Here is an 8858-nt window from a genome sequence, read left to right as displayed (position 1 = left end):
TATATATATATATACTTTTTTACTCAGTATTAAAGTGACTTTACCAACAAGAGATTTAACATTTTGAATAAATAAATGCAATACATTAAATACAAAAAAAATCTGTAGCTATACCACGTGTGTGTTTTTTAAAGCAAATGTCCTGTTGTGTTTGTGCTTACCCGAAATAAATCCAGTTGCTATTATCTAACAAACGGCTGCGTAAAAGTATTCTCAGTGCAGTCAGTTGTTTGATTAGTGCACTCCTCTGACTATAAAGAAATGCTCTCGGTTTGGAAGTGTGCGTGTTACAAAATTACCATGTGCTTCATGTCTGTATTCTGAAATGAGGGACATGGGATCAGTCAACCAAATTTTGTTCATCACTCCAGCAAAATATTTGCATAACTCAATCTCTCTTCCAACAAGCTTTGTAGAAATGAGAGTGACTAGGCCTGTTGGGCTCAGTTGGTCACACCTGTAAACTTTTAAGGCACATGTTTTTGTGATTTGGTGCTATATAAATTGAACTGAATTTGGCTAAACTGAAGGAAAATTTTGTGACTATCACACAGGGTTTAGTTTAATTATTAATCAAAATAAAGTGTCCTGGAGTTTGGCGAGGACCTGTTATAAGAAGTCTGTACTTCCAGACGTCATAATAATAATAATAATAATAATAATTTTGTACTTACACTAAACCTATGTTTTTTATATTTAATCTTTATTCTCAAACTCTTAAACGCTACCAAAACAATACCTGAGAGAATAGACACTACTGAGAGCAGATAATGTCCCCAACTGACCTAAGTTTCACTTTAAAATCGCATGTTTTAAGAACAATATTGGTTCTTTCCTTAGGGATTATGTTTTATAAGTGCAGTTTGTTAAACCACTGAATAAACCACAAACTGTCCATCTCTTTATATTGGGCCAATTCCAACATATTCTCATCCCAAAACTTAACATGCCAATGCTATGTGACAAATCATCGTATGTTACGTTTTCGGCCACCCAACCCACCCATATGCCCTATGTTTGGAAACATGAGAACTGTTTGGAATGACTCTACACATGTACATTTATTTTACTTTCTCATCATCAATCGCTTTGGAAAACACTATATAATACAATTAAGGTGAGGTTAGGGCTGGAATTTAAGGCTGGAACGTGTGTTACCGCCGGGAGCGTCATTCTATTGGATTCCATCCACAATCTGGCACGTATCTTAGGGATGCAAAAGGTTACCTTTCACGTTCTTCTGTGACGCCTCAAGAAATGACAAATTGTCTGTATGTTACGCGTTGGAATGGGAACGGTCTGGCCAAATCACAACAACAGTTGCCTCAAGGTGCTTTAAATTAAAAGACCCTAAAGTAATACAAAAAACATAATCAGACAATCATCTATGAGTATTTTATGGGTAATTGAAACTAGTAATATATCCTGGTTTTTGTTTGGTTGAAAGTCACTTTTAATGCCCTATTCAAATGCAGTTGATGTTAGTTTGATTGAAGTACACTATATTGCAAAATGTATTCGCCTTCACATACAATAAACTTGAGTGACATCCCATGAATTATTCTATTAGGTTTAATTCTATTAGCTGCACCCTCTGCAGCTATAGAAGCTTCAACTCTTATAGGAATGCTTTCTACAAGCATCCCAAAGGGGTTCTATCAGGTTGAGATCAGGCTTCTGTGCAGGCCAGTCATGGTCTTCCACACCAAACCTGTTGGAACAGTAAGGGGCCAAACTGTTCTCCATGAAATTGTCCAAAATATCTTGGTATACTGAAGCATTAAGCATTCCTTTCACAGAAACTTAGGGGCCAAGATCCATTCCTGAACACTAACCCCATGCCATAATCCCCCCGTGCTCTGCATAATGCAGTCAGATCCAATCCAATCCAGGACACAAGAAATGCCTCCACCTGCATCACTGTCAGCTATTTCACCCTGGAGGTCCGGCCTGATGGTATTGAATGCACTGGAAAAGTCCAAAAAGTATAGTCAGGCCTCATCAGGAGATGTGGTCTTAATATAGGTCAGAGCTGGTCAAGGATGAGTCTTTCCAGGGTCTTTACGAGGTGGGAAGTCAGTGCCACAGGCCTGTAATTCTGGGGAACACTGGGACGTGGCATCCTTGGTACAGGACATCATTGGGACCCTGTGTAGACTCAATCTCAATATGAACAGTTTATGAGAGACTCCACAAAGCTGGGGAATACAGTCCTTGAGGACATGGGGACTCACCCCTTCTAGTCCAGCAGACTTGCCTGAGTAGAGTCTTCTGATTTATCGGTAGGTCTAAAATTCTCTGCTCCCTGGTGGGACAGACCATATACTGTGTGAACGTTGGCAGTGGAGTGAGGGTGACATGACTGAAGTCACCCAAGATAGCCATGAAGGTACTTGGGTGCTGAGTCTGTAACCGGGCTATAGCAGAGTGAATAATGTTACATACAGCTGTGCCCTTAGCAGAGGGAGGACCATCACAAGGGTAAATTCCTTGGGCAAATAATACGGCCAACAGTGCAAGTTCAATGTCAGGTCTTTGATTGTTATGCGAGCAGGGTTACACCACCGGTTGTTAACAAGAACGGCAAGCCCCCACACTGACCCAAAACAGTGGAAGCCTTCCACAGTTGTATTGTCATCAGGAATATAGTGGTGCGTCCATGATTCGGTAAAGCACATCAATCCATATGCCAGATATTCCCTAGCTTGTCCATCTTGTTTGCTAGCACCCAAAAATTCCCCAATTATAATAGATGGCAGCTTGTACCTCCTTCTCTCTTTAAGCCTTCGCTGTCTCACCTTTGCCTTCCTTCTCCCCGTCTGTCCTCCACCTTTGCATCCATGGTGTGTTTTCCTCCAGATTTCAGCTGGTACTTCTGTGACAGATAAGCCAGCTGGCATCAGGGTGATCAGCTGACCTCTGGAGTAAACAATGCTGCTGTGTGCACCTCGGTTCCATTCCATGGTGGCAACAAAGAGAAAAAAAACTTTCTCGATCCACATGTTTAAAGTACTTAGTAAAGGCCAAAGGAATTAGTAAAAAAAAAAGTTAAAGTAAAGAGAAAAAGCAGGAGCAACTGAAACAGGGTGCATGCTGGTCGACACATGCGCACTTACTCTGAAACCTTTGGATCTTAGCATCAGTAGCATTGTTGGATTCTCCTCTCACAAGGTCTAAAGTCCAGGACCTTGGTAAGCTAAATGTGATAGCCTCAAGAGCTTACTTACATAGAAAAAAGTTTAAAACATTAAATTGCCAATCTATAAACGTATACTGAAAAATTCAAAATGTCACACTTTTTTTTTTCTTTCTTGCAGCTGGATCAGACAAAGCAGTGAAACCATAGTGAACACATTCATCTACTGCCCATTATGTCAGTTGAATGGCTCACAATTATTTTTTAGGTTTATTTGGGGGGGGGACTCTACTTACAGTTAGCAAATGCTTGTATATTTGCAAGAACTAAAGCAAAATTTGTTAGACATAACAGCCTTGGGTCAACATAAGATGAGTTTATAGATATAGATGCATAGATATATATGCCAGAGGAGCAAAACACCAGCTACTAGCAGACAGATAAGTCACTCTAGACTGCAAGACCAAACTGACCAACCTGTCCACTGCCTAGATTCATTACAAAAAAAACCTCACACCTGGATCCTGGAATGCTTAGAACTGTACAAGATCAAGGAAGCAATCATCAGCCACCTCCTCTACATGAATGACATCAAGCTAAGAGTAAATGAGACATCGATTCATTGATTCACAACACCAGGATATATAAAAATGACATCAGAATGTAATTCGCACTGGAGAAGTATAGTTGGATGGTAACAAAGAGAGGGAAGGTAGTCAGAACTGAGAGGATCGAACTACCAGAAGGCAACATTGTGGACAATAAGGACAGCTACAGGTACCTGAGAAACCCACAGGCAAATGGGAACCATGAAGAGGCCGCTTAGAAAGCTGCAACCACCAAATACCTACAGAGGGTCAGACAAGTCACGAGGAGTTAGATCCAAGCTATCAACATCTACGCCCTTCCGGTGATCAGTTAACCAGCTGGGATAATAAGCTGGCCAGTGGCTAGTGAGTATCAGAACCACTGTCCACCAAATCCAGCACCCTGTATGCTAAACAGAAAGAAGGGCACTGAAGACTACTCCTGATCTACAGTTAATCATGTGTTTAAAGAATAGCTAAGATAGCTAAGAACAGGAAATATCATGGATGGAAAGGCTCCTGAACGACATGTACACCCAGCAGATACATGTAGAAGATGTGGCTGATATCAAGAAATCCTACCAATGGATAGAGAAAGCTGGACTGAAATACAGCACAGAGGCACTAATCATGGCAGCACAGAAACAAGCTCTAAGTACAAAATCCTAGAGGCTACCACCACCAGGCAAGACCCCAAGTGCAGGCTGTGTAAACCTGCCCCTGAGACAATCCAGCACATAACAGCAGGTTGCAAGATGCTAGCAGGCAGGGCATACATGGAACACCATAACCAAGTGGCTGGCACAGTATACAGGAAAATCTGTGCCTAGTATGGCCTGTCCCGAGGTCAAAATGGGAGACGCCCCTAGGGTGGCTGAGAATGACCAAGCTAAGATCCTGCTTCCAGACTTCCAGATACAGACCTCAGGTGGTGGTGGTGGTGGCCAACCAACCAGACATAGTAGTGGTGGACAGAGATGGGCAGTAACTTACGTTACTGTAATCTGATTACTTTTTTAAAATAACGAGTAAAAGGATTACTATCGCAAAAACGGTAATTAGATTACCGTTACTTTCCTGTAGGAACACTGCGTTACTGCGTTACTAAAACCGTGATTTTTTTGCGAGAATGTCTCATGACAGTGACGTAAGCAAGTGCGACGTTCGTGACAACAGCTGTGTGCAGATCAACAATGGATAATATATCGAGTACGGGAGAGAGTATGAGCGTGCAGCCTTTAAAGCGTGGAAGTACTGACCTTACTTTGAGTTTGATTCCATAAAAAGTGACAAAAACATTAGTGTCCGTTGTGTGTGGGAAGAAAACTTCTTTTTACAGTGAAAAAACCCCTAAACAAGCACCTAGTGCGCAACGACGTAATGGGAAAATCACAGAGAAACTCGCAGATTCTTCCACTGACCACTGCGGCACACCTGCACCAGGGTAAACCTCCGCCTACCCCACTCCTGCTTTACAGGTGAAAATAGAGCAAAAGGACCGCTAGTCTTTGACTTTATTTATTTTCTGCTGTGTTTTACTTGCATCTATTTGAAAGACTGAGTGTAAACATAAAAAATATTTTATTTTATGTGCTGGAATGTGCAGAAAATAAGTTTAAATGTTAAACTAATTTCTTCAAGTCAGAGAATGTTGCATATAAATAAATTTTTACTTGATGCATAAAGTTAAAAGATTAAAACTGATAAAACAAGTTTTAAAATGAGACGTTTCCATTTGATTACATTTTGTATGATGGATTATGCAGACAAAGTAGAATTGGGCTGAAAGATCTATCGCTTTATCACCTATTCAGCTTGTAAATCGTGTTTTTAAAAAGTAACTAAGTATCTAAGTAATTACTTTTGAAAATAAGTAATCAGTAAAGTAACGGGATTACTTTTTGGGGGAAGTAATCAGTAATTAGTTACTGATTATAAAATAGTAAATAGTTACTGAAGGACATGTGCTACTGATAACTTGACCAACACTGGTGGTGGACAAGCAGAGGTAGCGATATGGAATGACAGCAACATCAGAAAAAGGAACACAAGAAGCTCGAGAAGATGTGGAGGGTGAAGGTAACAGTGGTCCCCGTGGTAAAAGGAGCAATGTCCAAGGTCTCTGCCCAGAAGAGCACAGTCCTAGGATCAGCCTGGGACCCAAACGTCTTGTTATGCTGTGTGGCAGGCAGGATGTTAGACCCAAGTGCAGCACTTGAATGAAGAGGGTTAACTGAGAGAGGCAGCTTTATTTAGGCTGTACAAAAACACGAACATTAAACCAGAAAGAAGAAACAATGAACTAAAGTAGGAACTGGGGAACTAGAACTAAAAATATGAAGGTTACACTGAGGAAACACAGCTACAAAGGGCACGGAGGAAAATACACAGCACAGAGAGGGTACAGCACAACAACAGGGAGAGGAAAACACAGAGCTTAAATACACAAGGTAGTAATGAGGGAATGAGACACAGCAGGGAATAATGAAACATAACAAGATGTGGAGGAAGCAAAACTGAGTGTGACTAGACATGACACGTGGAACACGGGGAAGGCCAAGTAACAGAAACCTAGAGACTAGAAACTAAGAATATAACATAAGCAGAAAACAAGAACCAAAACCATGAATAACAAATAATCAAGGAATATAAATTAACAAAACACAAAAAACTGGGTCACAGACCCAGTACCGTGACACCTCAAGCTATATTATTTATTTTACGTTTACTTTCAGTTTAATTTGAATAACTGAAAATGGAGCAAGACTTCAAAAACATGAAAAGCAGCAATATGTTAAATGAATCTAAATTAATCTCAACTGCATTAATCTAGGTGCTTCTGGAAGAGTTGCAGAATTTAAAAAAAAAATATTAACTGACCTTTTTTGAAAACACACATGTAATCTCTGATGGTATAAGTTTAAAAGCAGAATTTAAAATTTCTGAGCAGAATTAAATATTTGTGTTGTGTGAACAATTTTTCAGAACTGTGCTTTTACAAGCAGGGATTTTAAATGTGTCCTGTTTATTTCAATATTCTCCTAGCAACAAGAGAAGGACTTGTTTTACTAAACAAATTAACTTAGATTACTTAATGTCTTTACTTACCCAGAAAACTGATAGCATTTAACACAAAACATCCTTGTGCCACTAAGAACACACAAATTTATAAAATGCAAACAAAGTCCTTGTTTCTGCAAGCTGTTTGATTTAAAACGAGTAAATGTAACTGGAAAAAATAACAATTATAGAATATTAAATTATTTAGTACTGACACTGTTGTGTCAGTGTACAATAATTTAAAATGCAGTGGTGTGAGGAAAAGCTACCGACCATCCCCATTCAGTTACCATCTTAATAAGTAGTCTTGCTGATTACAACAGTAATGACACAAATTAACATGATCTAACATACCATTAATTTTGTCCTTTTTTTATTTGTTTGTTTTTTCTGTGCTGACATCTCTCGCTACACCCTGTCAGCAAGACTGATACTTCAATTTTCTGCCATCTGTCATGGCTGTGCGTATGTATTTGTGTGTGTTTCCATAATATATAAAAACTGATGTCAGTTCTAATTGACATTGGTTTAATTTTGTTGAAGATGCTATTAGCAAACCAAGGTTCTTGAAATAGTTCAAGTAAAGAGACATGAACTGACATGTTTGCCCACCTTTAATGTCACTGGAACTGTGTTAAACTAGGGTTTAATTGCCTTCATGAAAACCTACAAGTGCCTGACTGAGTTTTGAATTTATCACCACAATGATAAAACAGTAACAGTTAAAACATTTAATAACACATATGAGTAGGCATTGCTGACTAGCTTAGCCTATAAATGCTGTGGTGTGCTGCCTGGTTCATGTAACATACTTGTGCCTATGTAAAAATAAACTAAAAATGTCTTTTGTGGCAAAACAAAAGCTCTGGATGAAGACTCTAAGGCTACGTTCACACTGTCATAGCATGATCGGATATGGGTCGCATAGGGTCAAAAAAATCGGATTTGATGCGCTTTCGCCCGCAGTGTGAACGTAGCCTAAGGCACTGCCACCTTGATTTCCTGCTAAAAGTACTTTGTTTTCTTCCCCCCTCTAAAACAGCCTTTTAAAAGATTTTTTTTTACATGTTTTTTTTTGTTTCTCTACAAAGTTATGGATAATTGAACATTTAACATAAATTATTCTGTTGTGTACTAGGAAGATTTTGATCCCATCCTCTTAACGACAGAAGTAGTTGCTAAGAAGTCATAGCTTGAGAAATGTCTTGAGAACATGTTAATTTTCAACCAATATTTTCGAATTTGAAGATTTCTTTGTTACAAAATAAGTGGTAAGGTTAAATATAGAGGCTCTATTTGTGTATGTATGGAAATGTCATAGTTTATACAGGGCACATTTTTTTAATCATTTATTGATTAGATAAAGGCATATACTTCACAAATGGCCACAGACACAACCAAGGGGTTAATTTCACAAAATTTCACTCTTCACACTTGGACTAGACAAGGATGTCTTCTCTTTCCGTTCTCTTTTTGCTCTACTGATAGAATCAATTACTAAAAGTGGTATAAGATTATTTGAATTGCTGGTCCAACCTCCCTATCTCACTTATTACATTATTATGAACTGATTGCTTTAATAAAAATGTCAGTCTTTCCTAGATTTAATAATTTATTTTCCATGATCCCAATTTGTCTAAACAAAATAAGGTTCAAATCCCTCCCTTCCGCTTTGTCAAAGAAGCTAAATCTCCCTGTCAAATCTCCTACAAGAATTTAAATCTCAGGAAGGATCAGAAGCACCAAGGTTTGAATTTCATTATCTTGCAAATCAGCTTGCATAGATCACCCAATTAGTCACCACTTATTCCAATGTCACAACAAAAAGAAAAGACAAAGAAATTACCTATCTTCTACATTAATTTCAAGATGATTTAGTTACTTTTCAACATTTATTTCTCAATTCCTAGAATAAAAATAATTAATATTATAGAAATATTAATTATAATCTAAACTAAAAAGAACTCCCAAAAGGTCATATTTTTATATCTCAGTGGAGAACATTCTGAAACTCACAGGTATTGGGAAAATTACACACACACACACACACACACACACACACACACACACTGTAA

This window comes from Haplochromis burtoni, unplaced genomic scaffold, assembly GCF_018398535.1.
Source record: "Haplochromis burtoni strain Fernald_Lab_line unplaced genomic scaffold, NCSU_Asbu1 Contig_662, whole genome shotgun sequence".
In the NCBI taxonomy this organism is placed as follows: domain Eukaryota; kingdom Metazoa; phylum Chordata; class Actinopteri; order Cichliformes; family Cichlidae; genus Haplochromis; species Haplochromis burtoni.
This window is presented reverse-complemented; position numbering follows the sequence as displayed.